This window comes from Anolis sagrei, chromosome 1 (genome assembly GCF_037176765.1).
Source record: "Anolis sagrei isolate rAnoSag1 chromosome 1, rAnoSag1.mat, whole genome shotgun sequence".
In the NCBI taxonomy this organism is placed as follows: Eukaryota; Metazoa; Chordata; class Lepidosauria; order Squamata; family Dactyloidae; genus Anolis; species Anolis sagrei.
Genome location: NC_090021.1, coordinates 293,180,663 through 293,200,412, shown reverse-complemented (window position 1 = coordinate 293,200,412; position 19,750 = coordinate 293,180,663). Strand labels below are relative to the sequence as shown.

The window sequence follows — 19,750 nt, the reverse complement described above, 5'->3', positions numbered from 1 at the left end:
TCTCAAGCCCGAAGATGACTCAAGGCGGCTTTACAACATAGGCAGCTATTTGATGCCATAACCATATACAGTATAAAATATAAAACATTTAAACCATTAATACAATCATACAATAAAAACCATTAAAACATGTAAAACCAATGCCTTTACTGTTCATCTCATTGTCCAAGAAACATCATCTGAGCCCTTCCAATTCAGTTCCATATAAATCTATGATTGTATATAGCACGGCATTCCCAAAGGCTAGTTCAAAAAGCCAGGTTTTTACTTTCCTTCGGAAGGTCAGGAGTGAGGGGTTAATCTAATATCCCTTGGGAGGAAGTACCCAAGGGATATTCGAGACTGTAAGGCACACTGTTGGTAGATGATCACCTATGATGCTTTGGAAGAAGAGCAGATGAATAAAACTTTGATGAACCAGATTAAAGTGCTGTCAGAGAAGCTATGGATGATGTGAGGTCATTTGCAAACCTGGCCATTTCAATAACAAATTCAGATTATTTTTGAGTTATAATAATACTTCATCATTATATCCACAGCAATAAAGATCACCAAAGTCTTGAAATGGACTCATAGACAAGGAGGCAGCAAGGGCAACTCAGCCAAATCATTGTCTCCCATCCTAGATGACAATTGGTTATTGTAAAAAATAAAGTTTCAGAATGTTGTGGTCAGCTGAAATTTTTGCATGTTTTCCAGGGCAGCACAAAAAACTTGGCAACAGACCATTTCCAACCATGATGAAGAACATATTGGGGCAGTTTGCTCTCTCACACATCATCTTTTAATGTATGCATTATTGTATCTCTTTATTTTAAGAAACCAATAGCCAAGTTAAACTGCAGAGTAAAGCTTACTGTTCTTCCTTTTATACATTAGGTTTACAGTTCTGCATAGACTACGGTTTATGTACATCCCTTTATCCTCCAAGGAAGCCAAAAGATAGTTTAAATCCAGAGAGAATTCCATCTTTTCCAGGTCTTACAATCAATCTGTGCAATGCTGTGCAGTTCTCTCCCTGACCTTATTACTTTACTCAAATTAAGCTTGAAACAATCTGATGTCAAGAACTACAGTATATCTCCTTTTATTGCCTACCTTGTGGAGGCCTTCCATATTGCTAATGCTGCATCTCATTTTAGATAGGTTTGGCTAGATATATATTCCTGAGTTTATGGACAATGTGATGTATTTTATTCAGTACTGTGGGACTCTGGACCAGCGTTTTTTGTCGTCGTCCCCCCCCCACCACCACCCTTTGATGCATTTTGTTGAGAAAAAGTGAATTCATGAACAGACACGAGACTAGCAGTCATCATTCTGTCTTTGGTAGCAGCCAGAAAATGTGCCTATCCACCAGAGATGCATAATTGTAAGAAGATCTACAATTCGCTCTCCATCTGGTTTTTTTCTTATTAATATCCGAATCCTATAAACATTTGCTTAGAAATCTATCGTATTGGTCTCAGTGGCACCTAGTGGTAATTTCAGAAGACCTTTGGGAATTAGCAGTAAAGGGATTATTATGGAATATTCATAGGGGCAGAATGTGCTGAAGGTATTTTACTTCCAAAGGCAAGAAGTAAATGTAGTTTACTTGTTAAATGTAGTGGAGCTGTAGTTTTTGTCTTCTCTGCCAAAGAATGCTGGTGCTTCACCAAACTTCAACTCCAAGGATTTCATAATATTGAGCCATGGCAGTTAAAGTGGTGTCAAACAGCATTAATTCTTCATTGTAGATGCACCCAGTGTTTCCTTCTCAGTTTACATACAAAATATATGCACTTAAATTGAACACTAGCAACCTCATCAGTTGTGCAAAACTGCTCATTGGACAACACTTCCACTTCACTTGCAGCACAGAGTCCTTTGACTCCCATCCCACAACATCAGTCTACTTCCAGCTGGGCTTCCTGACACAAGTGAAGTGAAAACGTGGTAAGCTGCCATGGTGGCAATACGGGAAGCTTCCCATGTTGCATAGGAAATACCCAGGGGAGGGAGGGAGCCGGGTGGCAGATGGTTCCCCCTGTAGGGTGGGGAAAGGGGGAAGCTGGGCAAAGTGGGGCACAGGACGAAGGCCTCCCCACCCCTCAACCTCATTCACCATGATGCGTGGTGAATCCTAGCCCCAATGTGATGCAGTCTCTAATGAGTTTAAGGGACAAGGAGAGGTTATAGTGTGGTATTCACAGTTCGGCTCTCCTTTAATACAGGCAGGAAGCTACTACTGTTACCCTTGACACCTACAATCTGAAGCAATTGCCTCATTCTGTATAAACAGTGTCACATTGCAAATTAAGAAAAACAAAAAATGACATTTTTTTCCTATACTACAACAGTCAGAAAATATAGAAGAGTTTTGGGCTTGGGCTTTTGTCCTTCTCCTCACTTCCAGAATAATGTGATAAAAATCACAAGTTAAATGAATTCGATATATTTGAATAACAACTAGTTTTATTTGTATTGGCAGCTAGATTTTTTTTTATGGGCAAATTGGGATTGCTGTAATTAGAGGATTCCTCTCTGGAATTCTTTGTAGTTTGTTCTTGCCTTATTGATGATCATTCAGAAAAATGTTTCATGGCTCAGGGTTGCCTTACACTTTGGATATATTTCTTTTTTTAATTTGCTGGAAATAGGCAAGCTTTCCCACACTGTCAGGACCTCTGCAAAACAGGAAAGGTTTCTGATGTGCTCTGTTAGGTTTATAAAAGCCATGATGACAAAAGGAAGGAAGCAGGACAAAAAGTGAGGGTTTTTGGCACCTTCATACCATCCAAATGTATGGCAAATACAGTCCCAATTAATACTCAGTCAGTAACTTTTTCCACCTGCTTTTAAAATGTCTACATTTCCTTCTCCTCTCCCCTTTGCCCTGCATTGCTGCAAACTAGGGGCGGATCCAGACAGGCCTTTATCCCAGGGGAATCCTTGTTTAAAAAATCCAGATTTTCCTGGGGGCCTGTTCACCCCCCCCCCCCGATAACGCGCTTTCTGGAATGGGTGTCCAGATGTTCTCCCAGGACTAGCCTGGTAGAATGTCTAGAGGCCCTCTCCCCTCCCCCAAAGCCCCATGACCCCTTTGAAAAGTAATGAAAACATACCTGGTATCCATTACAGGCTTTGAGCAGCTCTCCCAGCACATAGAAATGATGCACTAGGAGAGTGGGGGGGGGGGGGGGGGAGAAGGGGTCTAGGGGCTTCGGGGGAGGATCAATCATTAGATTGATTTTTATTAGTTGTGCTGTATAACTGGATTGTTTTAATTGTTTAATTGTTGCTGATATATATTTTATCTTACTATTGTATTGCTGGCATCGAATTGTGCCTTCTGTAAGCCGCCCTGAGTCCCCTCTCAGGGGTTGAGAAGGGCGGGGTAGAAATGCGCAAAATAAATAAATAAATAAATAAATAAATTCCCACAGTTTGCCGGGCTTATTTAGCCCGGTAAACTGTGGGAATGGTGTCTAGACTGTAGTGCAGACAACGTAAGTAGTGGGTTTGAACCCACTATCTAATTAATTTGGTACAAACCAGGGTTTTCCTGGTTTGTAGTGAATTAATTCAGGACTGTCCAGAAGGTTGTCTGGAGAGCCCCTCCTTTATTGCAGTAGATATCACAATGAAGTTACTGTCTGGATGGGCCTTAGGTTTAAAGTGCAAAAGTAGTTTGTACATCTTTAACTCTGCAGCAGGGATGCCAAACTCATTTTCACTAAGGCAGGCCCGTAGCCAGGATTTTGATTCCGGGGGGGGGGGGGGGGGCTGAGTTTGATTTGGGGGGGGGGGTGGACTGAGTCTGAGTGAAAGAGGGTCTACCCTAGCAAACCTTTTGTATTGTTACCCCAATACCCCCATGCATATGAGATATATTGAGCATGGTAATCAGATCATGATATGAACAAACATAACAGTTTAAATAATGTACCAGTAAGTCCTTTTCGCAGACCACCATGAGAATTTCGGGAGGGGGGCTGAAGTCCCCCAAGCCCCCCCCCCCCGGCTACATGCCTGCACTAAGGGCCACGTGAGCCACATGGTTGCCTTTAAAAGGCCATGTGTAATTGTAAGACTGTATACATGTAACTATGTTGCCCTGGCATTCAAACCTTTGCAGGCTAGATAAAATGATGTGGTGAGTCAGATTTGGCCCACAGGCCTTGCGTTTGACATGTGTGCTCGAGGACATCATTTCATATATCTATACAGACACATACACATATAAGAAGACCAGTTTAGACTCTAATTTTTGAAAAAGATTTCTCTTCCCCTACACCCTGCTACCAATTCAGGATACACTGGAGATACAGTCAAGCCCCTCCACGTACAAATTGCTAGCTCGAGTGAAGTTCTTCTGAAATCAAATGGAATGATTGCTAAGACTTTAAGAATGAGATTTCTTAGACATGGCTTCCTAAAATGCAGTGTTCGAGTAAGAGATTTTCACACCTAAAGGTGATGCACTGTAAAAAAAAATCTCTGTGTACAAAATTTAATTAATGCAGGACAGAAAAAAGACTGAAAATTTCAGTTTAGCCTGGATGAGTTTTACACTGTGATTTCAGATGTGGGAGAGGCAAGAAGAGCTTTTAGTGTCATGTGTGAAAATGCCCATAGCAATTATGTTGTACAGCATAACTAGGTTGAAGAGTCCCTTTTCCTGTTCTTTGAAATGCCTGATTTTTTTTTAAAGCTCTGTTCCCAAGGGTGAAATATAGTGGATTAAGAAGGAGATGTTTACTGATACTGAAAACAAAACATACTTATTCAGACAAGGTAATCTTATCTTGGAAATGCTGTGATTGTTATCAACAAAATATACACCTTTCCTTTCAAATTCTTTTCTGGTTAAAGTGACAGCAGTGAGACACAGTGGAGCATAGATCCTTATTTATGTCCATTGCTTCTCCCTTTCTCTCTGCAAAAAAGAAGCACATTCGTTTCTTTCTTCTTGAATGAATGGCAGCCTTAAAAAGGACAAAGGCAAACAAAAAATGTATATTTAAAAGGAACTGGGAAGCCTCCCAGGGTAGCTAGACGTTGCCTATAATTACCTGCCCTGGCATTCATTTTTAGCATCCCCTACAGCTTCATCATGGCATTGGTAGGCTTTCCATATGCCCCTTTGGGGGAAGTGACTTTTCTTACATGGGTAAGACCATGTAATGGATGAGGATAGAATATAACGCCAGCCATGCAAAATCATATGAAGTAGAAATAGATTTCTGAAAAATGTTGGGCTTGTGTATATGTTTGAATTGCTTTAGTTCATCTACCTTAGGGTTAAAATTGCTGGAAAAAACATCAACAACTTTAGATATACAGATGATACCACTTTGATGGCCGAAAGCGAAGAGGAGCTGAGGAGCCTTATAACCAAGGTGAAAGAAGAAAGTGCAAAAGCTGGGTTGCACTTAAAAAACCAAGATTATGGCAACCAGATTGATTGATAACTGACAAATAGAGGGAGAAAATGTGGAGGCAGTGACAGACTTTGTATTTCTAGGTGCAAAGATTGCTGCAGATGCAGATTGCAGCTAGGAAATCAGAAGACGTTTACTTTTTGGGAGGGGAGCAATGACCAATCTCGATAAAATAGTGAAGAGTAGAGACATCACACTGGCAACACAGATCCACATAGTTAAAGCAGTGGTCTTCCCCATAGTAACCTATGGATGTGAGAGCTGGACCATAAGGAAGGTTGAGCGAAGGAAGATAGATGCTTTTGAACTGTGGTGTTGGAGGAAAATTCTGAGAGTGCCTTGGAGCATGAGAAGATCCAAGTAATCCATACTTTGGGAAATAAAGCCCGACTGCTCATTGGAGGGAAGGATATTAGAGGCAAAGTTGAAGTACTTTGGCCACATCATGAGAAGACAGGAAAAGTTACAGAAGACAATGATGATGGGGGAAATAGAAGGAAAAAGAAAGAGAGGCTGACCAATGGTAAGATGGATAGATGATATCCTTGAAGTGACTGGCTTTACTCTGACGGAGCTGGGGGTGGTGATGGCCAACGGGGAGCTCTGATGTGGGCTGGTTCATGAGGTCACAAAGAGTTGGAAGCGACTGAATGAATAAACAACAACAACCTTAGGGTCCTTCCAGACAGGCCCTATAGTCCAGGATCTGATCCCATGTTTTCTGCTTTTAACTGGATTACATGAGTCCACACTGCCAGATAATCTGGGATAAGGGCCCTTAATATCCAAGTATCCTTTCAGCCTACTGTATATTTTGTTTCTGAAGGAACAATTGTCCCTCCACATTTATGAATTTGACTTTTGCAGATTTGATTATTCATGGATTTGATTTAAAATGAACCCTCTAGGTATCTTTAGGTTCTTCATTGTGATTCTATGGTACATTTCCTCTGCTCGTGATGAGATTTCAAGATAGAACATCTCGTTAGCCATCCCAAGGGATTCTATGGCCATCTTCTACCAAGAGTTGACAATATAGAATCATGTTGGAAGATTTAGAAATACCTTGAGAAGTGTTCTCTCAAATAAATATTTAGCAATTTCTTTATTTCACATTCATAGTGGTCCTGTGCCTCTAACCCCAGTGAATACAGAGGGCTGACTATAGTAAAGTGTTTTTCTTTTCAGCTATGGATTTCCCTTCTTGGCTGCATTTGTATTTGCCTATTTTGGCCGTGCTGAGATATGAATTTGACCTAAAGTATATATTCAATTGTACAACACCTTCTATCTCTGGCTCGCTTTTTATTAGAATAGGTGAAATGCTGATACACTGCACACAACCATGGGACAGAAGGTTGATACAGTAATAAAGTGTGAGACTTAATATGCAATAATATCTTTAAAGCCTCTTCGGTGTTTTATTTCAGTAATTTGGTTATATTATCTTAACCTTATCTCATTAATGCAAGAGGTGTACTGAAAGCTCTGGATCCAAATCTTGAAGAGTTAATCCATTATTAATTAATATATTGCATTGGGAAGTGCAGTGAAATGCAAGGCAGCATATTTGCCATTCTAAGCAGCTGATTAAATTTATAATGCAGTGTTAGGTATTTGGATATTTCTATCATCTCGATACAGCCCTTTGCTGTGCTGTCTGCAAAATATAATAACTTCTAAGCAGTGTGTAAAACAAAGTGCTCAATTCACTTTATTAAAATATCCAATAATAATTGATTTAAAGGCAATAAAATGTGTTCATTAGAGGGCTTATATTCAAGAAATATTGAAAGTATACCTAAAACTGTCACTTTTATTGTGAATGAACAGGATAATATAATTTGAAAAGAGTGTGATCATACTAAAGATTTGTCCTGCAGCATTATCTGATAGCTCGTAAAGTGCTGAAATTTAATATGATGCTTTCAGTCAGTTTAATTGAAATTTAATTGCCACTTTGGGCAGAAGGTTTAGATCTGATCAATAAAATATTAAAGATTTTGCGCTTTCACTTGGAACAGTTTCTTCACCAATGTATCAAGGGTAGCTTGTGTTTTTTAGGAAATAGGCAATTGTTCTCGTTCACACAATGAACTGTGTCATTTCCTAATTTGAATTTTTTAATGTACTGCACAGATAAATAGTGGAAATAATAAAGCCAAAGTTGATCCATTTAATTGCAGGAAGATGAAAGAAATAACGGTCACCTTCAGATTCACGAGAAAGGCATTAATGTAAAAGAGCTATAAATATTTTGAAATGTCACACCTCAGAAAGACAAAGTCCAACATGAGACTAGCAGTAAATCAGGCACATTGAAGAACCTTGGGAGAAAAGATGGTTCTCTGGTATTTTAGAAATAATTACTAATACAAAAAGGGTAATGATGAACCCATAAATTATATTAAAAAGGGCCATTAGAGAAGAATTAGTTTATAAAGCTCAGAGATGGTTCTTGAAAATGATACTGCAAGTTATTTCTACTTTTCACTTCATATTATTCAAGAAACTAAAAATTATCTGATTAATGATAAATTAATTGATTGCTGTTCAGCAGCTGAAAAACTCTTACTTGGCTGGAGTTCATTCTTGAATGTGAACCAGAGCTCATCTTCAGTTTGGCATTTGGAGAGTTGATTGCTGTTGGTAAAGGAGTCAAAATGTGTTGGTGATAATAACTGGTACATCTCTGTTTTCAATCCCAGTCCAAAGAAAGTGGTTTTTAATTTTTTTTCATGTATACGCATTTGGAATATGTCTATCTTGTGCAAAGTTTCTGCACCACACCTCTCCTTTCCTGATCAAGTCCTTTGACATGACCTTGACGGCTGCAGTCAGATCTATAGATGACTGAAATCCTTCTCCAGTTTCCTTGCCTGCTTATTATGTTTATTTATACCCTGCTTTTTTCCCTCCACAAGGAAACTCAAAGGAGTATACATTACATAAATTCATAAAGTATTATTTCCTACTTTATTACTGCTGCATGACAATAGAACACTGTTCTGGGTGCAATTCTATATCCATTTACCTGGAAACAACAACCCGTCTGCCATGGAACATGAGTTACTTCTGAGAAAACATATTTAAAACTATGCCTGTGAAGCCAATAACACAGGAATATGGGTGCACTAATACATGTATTAGAAAGAGGATGCTATTTTTTAGGACAGCAAAAAATGCCAAAGCAACTTTTAAAACAATGACTTAAACTTTGTGGGCATTGAAAAACTACCCAAAGATGCTAGGCCTGTGAGTACACGAGCAGAGAAGTGAATGGGGGAGAAATTTTGTTATCTGTCGTATCAAAATTGTTTAACTATCAGACCTTATTTCATCTGACAGACTGTCCACAAACTACAGATATATCTCTAGATATTTTTAGAACAGGGCTAGCATGATGTAGGAGTCTGAGCATTAGACTACAAATGTGGAGTCTAAAAAATTCAAACAGATACTGTTTAAAAGCATTAAAAAAAAAGAAATGAGTGTAACACCTTAAAGTTCATGCTTCCATGTGTGCAAACACATATATTAGCATTATTTAGCCCTATTTTATTTTAGGGAAATGTAAGCTGCCTCAAAAGGACCTAAATCTTGGAAACTAAGCAGGGTCAGTTCTGGTTAGTACTTGGATGGGGGACCATCAACAAATACCAGTTTCTGCAGGCCATTTCAGAGGAAGGAACTTCCAGACCTATCTATGAGTATTCCTTGCCTAAGAATACTATAAAATTGGGTTGGCATAGGTCAACATGAAAGCATGTGTGTGCACACGCACATGTGTATCCAAATTTGAAATGGTTTGATTTCGCCAATGTATACTATGTTCATTTTTATTACATCATGTTGCAGATGCCTAGAAGCAGTTAAAACTTCATATGCCTAATGAGTTCTCATTTAATATACATAAATTATTTCTAGTTAGATGGAGAGATGCTACTATCTAGATTTTTTTTCATGCCAGGAGCAACTTGAGAAACTGCAAGTTGCTTCTGATGCGAAAGAATTAACCATCTGCTAGGACGCTGCCCAGGGTGATTGACGTTTTACCATCCTTGTGGGAGACTTCTCTCATGTCTCCGCATGGGAGAGCTGGAGCTGACAGAGGGAGCTCATCCCTGCTCTTCCTGGATTCGAACCTCTGACCTGTTGGTCTTCAGTCCTAGCTTAGATAGAGAGATGCTAGCAGACAAAGTGGACAGCTCTCTTATCATTTGTTAAAGTGCACTGAAAGCATCATTTCATTTAACAATGAAAATAGCCCAAAATACTTTGAATTCCAGGAGGGGATTGGGAGGAGGCAAGGGAACTAAACTAGTTGGAAATAATGAGTAACCAAGTTCAGGAAAAGCCAGCTTATGATGCTGCTGAAATTAACATTGTACACACATTTTCATATTAGGTCCCAAGCTGGAACTAGTCAAGCAAAATTTTAGCCTTCGAGCAAATTATGGTCAATTTCAAAGGGAATGACTTAGTTCTTTTTGAAATTCTATCTGCACACAAAGAATAAAGATCAAACCACTCAGAAGAGTAACCAAACACTGATAAATGAATGAATACTTCACCTTTCCACAAATATGACTCCAGGCAGGACCTTCCTTGTTTAAAATATAGCTTACTTTGGGGCATGCCTCTGTGTCTTGCCAGGACATGCCTCTTGACAGACACGCTGATCTAATGGATGTGGCTTTGTGAGCATGAAGGTGGAGTATCCAGGTTAATCTTTTGAGTCTGTCTGTAATTTGATGCATACCTTTGGGGGATCACTCATACCTTCCTTCTGACTACTCCTTCTTCCATCTCATTTTACAAAGCTATGCCAAAGACGTGTTGGGAGGCGGCGGGACACTTCTCACATTACACTTCTGGCTCACAAGGCATCACCATAGTGAAACTAGTCACAGGTGAAGGAGTTATATATTTCTCCAATTATGGGTTAGATGCAGTGTCATAAAAGGACTAGCTAGCAGGTTACTCAGTCTCAAGCAGATGTGGATCTAGCTTCTGTTTAGTGAGATCTGACTGAAATTCTTATATTTTTGTTTGACACAACCTGGAGATAAACTGATGGGCTGCAATTTTTTTAGAAGCTCTTGTCACCTCAAAGCTTGCCATTTTTCAAGATGCATCTGTATACAGACAATGGGAAATGATATTTGAATAAAGGAAGATGGCATTTCATATCTCTTTCTCTCTCTGAGTGCCTACAAGCTTCAGATTATACTATCTTAGCTTTTAAGGCAAAGTACAACTTCTAAAGCTATTTTTTCAGCCTTTAACCCTACAGATCACACAAAATTACCTGTTTCTGCCCCTCAGACGCTGAATTGCCTGTCTTGGGAATTGTGGAGCCACTCCACATTGCACAGAATTTAAAATATTCATTTTTTTTTCAAAACTTGAAGTATTAATCTGTTTTGTGTCAGAACAGGGTGTAGTTCAAGGTCTTTCCAAGAGTTATTTAAGTGCTGGTCATGGATCCATGTTACTTCCATTGCATGAGGTATATTGGTGGTAAATGATGAGGGTTCAGCATTTCGTCACAGCCACATGTGGAATTGGGGCCCCAGACAAATTGTACCCAGACAATTCCTTAGCTAGCAATCATTTCCCCACCTTATTCCTGGACTTATGGGAAACTCTTATGGGTGCACCCCCTAGGCTGGGAAATGCTTTACACTCAGAGGATTCAGTCCATAGTAGGGACTGGAAATGATTAATTTCTGAAACTATGAAAAGCTAGTCTGCTGTGATTGAGGGCATAGTAATTCCCAGCTTAATAATGTAGCTGTTTTGTGAACATTTCCTACAAAGGAGCAACCAAAAATTCATGTGTCTGGAGCACTTAAGCGATGTGGAATAGTTCCAACCTTATTCAGAGAAAAAGCAGATGAGGAGACACGTTAGCATTTTATAGAGTTATATACAGTGCAAAGAACATGGGTAAGGAAAAAACTTTGCTTCCTCTCATAATTTTTGAAGCCATTGTCACCCACTGAAGCCACAGATTCAGGATAGAGAAGAGTACATTATCTTTAATTTGCCCTCCTTGCCAGTACATTTTTCACCTGAGCAACAGAGAAATTAGTGTCACCTTCCTTTTGCATTGACAGTGCGGCATGAAAAGGGAAATGGCCAGTTGAACCAGCCAGACCTCCTCCCCAGCCCACATCGCTTCCTAATTTATCACAACCATATATTCTACAAGAAGCAAAAGTGGGGTGTGGGAGAAGAGTAGGGAGAGATGCTTAGTTGATAGACGGTGCCTCCATCTTGCAGAAGATTAATTCCACCGCACAGTCTGAAACTGCTGACAAGAATCTTACCTACAGGTAATCAGAATCTTTGGAAGACTGATATTTGTCTCTCTGCTAGTACATGATGTCTAAGCGGGAAATATTCTGCCTCCATAACCATAATGATTTAAAAATTAGAAGTGCAGGATCAGTTAGAAAACATCTTTGTTAGGTAGTTTAACTGCTGAATAGCTTGATCAGAAACAGGAATTAAATAATTTTGGACATTGTACTTAAAGACAAATGAAAGGTGTTCTCTTTTGAAGATAATATTTATTATTATGCTTTCTTCTCATTGTGCTAAGGCATTAGAGGAGCCTCCTGGGTCATTTGAAAATATGGACTTCTACATCCTGATGGCGCTACTGCCTTCAAATCCATTTTCAGTTCACAAAAGAGATAATTTGAAACTTGGATTTAAATCACATTAGCTCCTTGTGTCTTAAACACTCTCAACATTCTTTTTATTCTAAATGTTTGCAAGGTTGTGGATCAGGATATAATTTGCAAATCAGCACCATTTTAACAAAGAAATGCGAATTTTATTAAATCCACACTTACTTTTCCTATCCCACAAATGCAAGAGAAAACAAAAAAATACTTGTGCAATTCTGAATAAATCAAACCAATATGTAGATGTATTCTCTCCTAGTTTTGTGAGAAATCCTTAAAGTTAACTTGTCACGCAGACTAAATTGAATCTATTACCTACAGAGCTCTGCAAAAGAAGATGAAGAGAGAAAGGAAAAAAAAGAGCAACCATGAGATTTATCTGATGTTTGGTTGATGTATGGGTATATAAAATCTTAAGTAATACAGATAATGTCACACAATATTGCAACATATATTTCTAGTTCAACATTCTAAGACAATAAGGCATAAATGGAAATTAAAGGAAAAATCTGAACGGTTGTCAGGGAGCACTTTTTCATTCAGAGAATCATAAACATATGGAATGGTGTGTCAGGCAAGGTTTCTGAGATAAGACTAGTGGAGTAATTACAAAATGGATTTATATCCCAAGAAATAAAAGTGCAGACAATGGAAAAGAGCTTGAAGTCAAATGATTTCAACCCTCAAAAATGTTCTAATCAAAAAGCAACTTACCAAGTTGCACCTAAGTTATTTCCCTGCCTGCCCCGGCTGTTTATCTTCTGCTTTCTGTCCACTAATTCTGTTTAAATGAGATTTTTAGCCCAAAAACAAAGCTCAGTGTTGATTTTTCTGAGTGAGTTCTGCTTTTTTATGTATGCTCCTCAAAGAACACAAATACTTGCTTCCAAATTACTAATGTGGCTTCTCTGTCTTCATTTTAAAATGTGTATAGAGTGTCTTATTTTTACTGGAAAAAGGCATGCCCTTTCAACCTTAAAACTAAGTGGAGGAAGGAACTAAATTTCAATGTATTATCGAAGGCTTTTATGGCTGGAATCACTGGGTTGTAGATTTTTCGGGCTATACGGCCATGTTCTAGAAGCATTCTCTCTTGACATTTCAGCTGCATCTACAGCAGGCATCCTCAGAGGTTGTGAGGTCACTACACAACCTTTGAGGATGCCTGCCATAGATGAAGGAAAAACAACAGGAGAGAATGCTTCTAGAACATGGCCATATAGCCCGAAAAACCTACAACAACCCAACTAGTTTTTAGATAATTCTAATGCTGTGGACAGCCCTGTGACTATGGACAAAAGAACGTAGGACTTTTCTTCAAGACTTAGGAAATGAGGTTTGTTCATACATGACTCACAGTGGATCTATATTTACTGCTATTGCTGTGTGTCTTCAGTAGTTAACTTAGGGTGACTCTAAGGCAAACCTATTATGGATTTTTCTTGGCAAGATTTGTTCAGAGGAGGTTTGCCTTTGCATTCCTCTGAGACTGAGAGAATGTGATTTTCCCAAGGTCAAGCAGGAATTTGAACTGTAGTCTCCAGAATTTTAGTCCAAGGCTCAACTCACTACGTCACATTGGCTTTGAGTCCCTATTTACAAAACTGGAAATTAGAGGACTTACTCCATTTATGGAGGAAAGTGGGATGCACCAGAAATTCCCCTTAGAAGAAAGATACGGTGCATCAATCTTGACCATTGCTTCCTACCCCTGGAACCACCATGTTTGGGAGGACATCTAAACCTGTGGCATTACCTTTCTAATTGATCCTGCAGGTTAGAAGAGTGAGGGGAAACCAAGTAACTCCACACTGCTCAATTAATTTCTCATTCAATATTTATATCAGGATGTAACACCAGTATAGCAAGCTACCAAGAGTTATATTTTGGCATATGATGGATTTCATATAAGTGCTTTGCAAATTGTAGGAATGGGATTCTTTCAAACCTTCTTTTTCCTGTCAGAATTATAACTTACTCTCATCTGGAATTTTAAAGACCACAATATCTTGTAAAGTATCCTAATATGCAAAAAGACCTGTTCAGATATAACAAAAAATGTTGGCCTATCATCACCATTGATAAACTAATGGCCAGTATAAAGGTATCGGGTATTACAGAATATGCATTGTTCATTTACAACAATAAGACAGTCAAAGACCTCATTTCCATAGTGATGGCAATGATAGTACAGTCTAGAAATGAAAGAAGAAAACACATTTACATGCAGTAAACATTTTTATGAATGCAATTCAGAATTAAAGGAAGAGATGAAAATTACAAAGAGTATTTCAAAATTGCTTTCTTTAACAAGTGCCTCTATAGTTGTGTTTCTTAGAGATTCAGATTAAACATTATACACTGGTAGAACATTTTATTGTCCAAGCCTCAACAATAATGTTAGCTCTAGAGATTCCATATTTCCTCATAAACATCCAATTTATAAACACATTTCTCTGTCAGATACAATATTGTCAACAATATTTAAGTAAATACTCTGAAGAGCCATGAGAAGCTGAAAACAGGAGTCATTCAAATGCACCAAACCTTAGGTTGAACAGAGGGATTTTCTGCTTATGAGCAGCTCCTGATGCTCAGGGTGAGAAAATATTTTGGTGTGCAAAGCAACATGAGATTAAACACCCAGAAGAATAAAATCCCATAATAGAATTGAAAAATTGACAATGTGGGCACCAGGTAAGCCTCTCAACTCAGGTGTCTGAGAAGACCATCTTCTGGAAAACACATGAAAAAATGAGTTTAAATGTACAACTGGGATATATGGAAACTGCACATCTGGGTATATACATTTTGTATATTTTTATAAGGCTGACGGATTTCTGAGAAGAAGAAGCACATATCACTTATGCTCTTCTTTTCTTTCAAATTCTTTCACGTCCCAATGGATTACAGTTTCTTTCTGTAACTGATTTTCTGGTGTGAAAAGTATGTTGTTGCTGTGGTCATTATCTTTTAGTTTATATTCCAACTGCTCCAGAACTGGGACTCAGAATGGCCTACAAAAATGAATACAGATCAGAAATCAGGGTTTTAAAAAATCTTTCTCTCAATATAGTGATCAAGGTGGCTGGCAGATTCTTCTATCTCTGAAAGGCCGTTTGTGGGGCAGAAAACAGAACTCTGTGTCCTTCCAGAAAAGACATAAATCTGGGAGGAAATGGGTTTGTTTCCCCACACTATCCCAAATTCTGGCGGTTTACATCATTTTTTCACATCAGGAGTACTGTGCAGAGGGATCTGTGCTGCTGCCAGGCCCCTCAGATAAGTTGGAAATTGAGAGGCTGGGGGGATGGGATGGATGTCCTCTCACTCCATCAGGTTCCAGGAACCCGAAGTACAGGGATGGCTGTGGGGATTGACCCCCACAGGGTCCTCACCTGGAAAGATTTGGATCTTATCTTAAATCCCAGTTTTCTCTGGCTTAATTTGCTTTTACCTTCCGCATCATTTGGATGCCTCAGGTAAAAGCGAGACAGGTCCTGTGTTTTGAAACAAAATATTGTGTATTTATGAGACAAGAAATGGAATAAACCTTCACAAAAGTACAATAGAAATCGTATTAATTGTAGCTAGTAATCTACCATAAACATTTAAAACAAATCATCCCTCTCTATAAACTCTAAATGGAACATCATAAAATCATTATTATGATTAACATCTTCCATTTATCTCTACATTACTATATTTTAGACATTTCTTCAGAATCTATGTAACTAAGCTCTCATTTGTAATGATATATCAAATTCAATTTTGGTTTTTTTTCTGTTTTGAAGTCTTACAGGTGAAAATTGGGATATGTATGATTGGATAACATCAGAGTGGAGTCAAGATGGCATTAATCAGGAAGAAACACAACCTTGGAAAGGTTGCAGCAGTTTGTTTTTGTCTGAGGATATTGAGAAGGATGAGGTTGGTCCAGATGGCTCCTCAAGCAAGTTTTTTTTGGGGGGAAATGGACATTGGGAGAGGGTGTGTGCCATCCTGCTCCTTCGGGCTCTTTGAGCCTGAAGAACTGGAATTACTGTCAGGATTGACCCTCGGGATTGTGGAAGCAGTCGCGGAAGTCAATCCCCACAAGGCCCTCACCTGGAAAGATCCAGACCTTAGTTTAAAATCCGGATCTTTCCAGGTGTTTAATTAATCTGCAGCAAACTTGGAAATCCATGTTTTCTCTGGATTAATTAGGTTTTACCTGAGTCATAATTTGGATACCTCAGGTAAAACTGAGACAGATCCATCATTTTTGCTCTGTCCGGAAGGGCCTCTGACTGGGAAAAAATTGAAAACCAATGGTTGGTGTGAAAGGTTGGTGTGAAAGCTTTTATATCTAGAAGATTCTAATAAATCAACTACAGGATTTTCTAACATTCTGACACAATGTGCTTCTCTTACCTCCACCATTACTCTAATTAGCCCAAACCAATTTGGTAACTCAAAAAATCACAAAATAATAGAAAGCAGGTGTTCAGGACAATATTTCAACTCTAGTAGTCGTGGACTTTATTGTGCCACTTTGAATAGTGTCTTCAATTATGGACTTTGGTTACTGCCAGACTGCCTCTTTTGCTTCCATTCTGGACAATCTTGATCATCCTTCTCCTCTTGCTGATTCTCCATTTATGAATGGACTCACTTGGCTTTCTGCTTTCACTGTCTCTCAGACTATAGGTATTCTCCTCTGGGCACACACTGACCCTAAACAGGGTTGCTTTTAAATATTGCACACCAAGCAGGGGTTTCTAATTACCATATGAATAGTCCAGTTTATGAACAAAATCAATTATTTACAGCCAAATTATGCCCAAGAGTTCTTCTCTGCATGGATCATAAAAAGAACTGTTGACTTTGAAGGTCCTGATAAAACTATAAAGCAGACACCAGTTGTTTATTTTGAAATGGCATTTCAGTTCAGATTAAATAGTTTTAAACATTAATAATGGAGAATTAGAAGCAAAGGGTTGAACTGGGCAGCCTAAAGGACAATAATAATTAGTGTATGCTATCCATACATTAGCATGTATTTGCAGAAATTACTATCACCGTTTTTAAACAACATATTGCCATTGACCTTAATAAGGTTATTTTCAAATAGTAGTTTGAATCAGTATAGATAATAATGATTATAACAACTGAAACAGCAGCAATTAATTACATATCATATTTTGTGCACATCTGACATTTTGCCTTTTTACCTTTATCTTCTAGATTTCCCACTGAGGAAATTATGGTGTAGAAAAATTCTCAAGATAACGAGGTTTTGATCTGAAACTTTGCAAGGAACACAAAATATGATGCATACAACTGCTTGGTAAATCATGTGGCTGTAAAGGGTCCAGGAGGAAGATTACCATAAATGTAAACCAATGAAGCATTGTATAAAATAGTAGTTTATTTTCAGGACATTAAAGGAAAATACTTTTTTCTGCAATGCACTCTTAATTGTGAATTTTCCTTCCTCAAGACGGAATTATTGTCAGTGGCTTACAGGATCTTTCCTATTGCATGGTTATAGCAGTTTGGTGTCCCTTTAACTGCCATGTTTCTATCCTATGGAATCCTGGTATTTGAAATTTTCTGGGATGTCTAGAAATCTTTGCTGGTGTTGTAGTTCAAGGGAAGGCACCATAGCTCTCTAGCAGAGAATTCTGAAGACTAAAAAACAAAGGAACCCTTACAGACTCTTGGATTATGTGGGTATTGTTTTCTATCTCGTTGGTTTTGATGTATGGCTGCTGTGTTAACAATAATCCAAATGGGATTTAATCAAAGCATGTATCATGGTAGCCAGATCTGACATCTGCTGGTTCAGGTGTATCTGACGCACCAATTTTATCTGTGCTAAACATATTGCGGATCTCTGCCAAAAGCTAAGCACCTAGGCTCAGATCTGAGTCCAGGAGTATGGACAAGTTATTATTTCAAGAAGAATGTAATCTCATCCAGCAAGTCTGAACCCCAATTCTCTGTTTTGCTTCTCAAAAAAATCAGGAGTACCTCCGAGTGATCTACACTATAGAATTAATGCAGTTTAATGCTGTTTTAACTGCCATGTCTCAATGCTATGGAATCCTGGGTTTGTAGTTTGGTGAGACAGAAGCACTCTGGCAAAACAGGCTAGGTAATGGTAAAGCTTTCCCCTTGACATTAAGTCCAGTCGTGTCCGACTCTGGGTGAACACCTAGTAAAAATACTACTCCCAGGATTCTGTAGCATTTAGCCATGACAAACTGAATTAATTTTACCATGTACATGCATCCTCTGTCTCATCTGGATTAAGCTTCAGTTCCTTTGTCCTCATCCACTTCATTATTGGTTTAGCACTAAAACATTTTCTTTGGATTTAGATGGGTTCAGTGTCATTAGCACACAGGTGATATTTAACTCCCAAACTCTGGACAACTTCTCCCAGTTGTTTACATTAAACACCATGGAGGACAAAATTTAATCCTGAAGGACCTCACAGGCCAATAGCTATGAGGTTAAATCACAATTCTCCAGGATTATCTGAATCTGAGCAGTGCTCCTTTCATGCTTGTGACATTAACTATGCTGTTTGGCTGAAGTCAAGGAACAGTGCATTCTTTTGATGCTTGTAAAGTAGCCTATTACATTTTGGATTCCCAAAGCTGGAAAGATTTCCCTCCTTTTGTTTTAATATTTTGTACATTCCTTCCTAGAATGGGACCTACAGCTCTCTTAGGAATTTATAGTGATTTTTCATTATTGCCAACACTATTCAGAAAATATCTGTTGTTATTTGTACAGGCCCCCTTTAAAAGAAGACAAAATGCACATCAGTCTTTCTCTCTGGATTACTCCCAGGTTTTATTGTAGTGCATGGATCCAATTTTTAAACTGGTTCATGGCTCAGTATTTGCTATCCTCCCTGTGCTTTATGTTGTGCCTGATAGCAAGTGTCAAACGGCATTTAAAATTATAGTTCATTTACTGTGGTTAAACATAAGGAAGCAAAAGCAATTACCCACATAAAATGATGGAATTAAAGATTCTTCGTGTGACCTAGTTTGCTATTTAGTGTTCAGTGAGTGCTGCAAAAGATAAATACATTCTTTATAGGGGGCTGTATCAATCTCCAATCATGAATGAAAGCCAGTGAACATGATTTAGATATAAAATATATGGTTTGCAAACAAAAATCAATCTTTGACTACGAGATAAGAGTTAGTTGACAGTATGGTGTCCCTCACTTGTTTCTAAATAGGGAGGAAAATCTTCTTTAGTAGAGAAACAGTTATTGCTTTACATAGCAATTTAAACTGCTTCACAAAAATATATACTAAAAGAAAAAAAAACCCTTTAAAGAGATATCCATGCAGATGTTCTGTGAAAGAAGGGAGATACATTTTAATAAAGGAAAGTGTAATACAAAGAGAAAATGTTAATTAGTTTAATTTAATTACAGACTTAGTACATGTTAGATGCTTAAATTTTATGGGTTGATGATTCAAATTTGATTGATCATAAAAATTAGTATACATATTGTTTTGAGGCCTCTCTTCTGCACGCATGTGTAATTTAATCCACAAGCCCTCTCTGTTGATACATTGTGCATTAAAAAAAAACTGATTGAGGAAAGCCAGTAGA

At 38.3% G+C, this 19,750-nt stretch overlaps 1 long non-coding RNA gene across 1 annotated transcript; it reads left to right on the top strand.

Moving 5' to 3' along the window:
* The first annotated feature begins 1,880 nt into the window (after window positions 1-1,880).
* Window positions 1,881-19,397, top strand: LOC132761831 (uncharacterized). Its single transcript, XR_009629994.2, has 3 exons — window positions 1,881-1,938; window positions 15,919-16,054; window positions 17,351-19,397. It is a non-coding gene; the product is annotated as an uncharacterized lncRNA (long non-coding RNA).
* The last annotated feature ends 353 nt before the right edge of the window (window positions 19,398-19,750 follow it).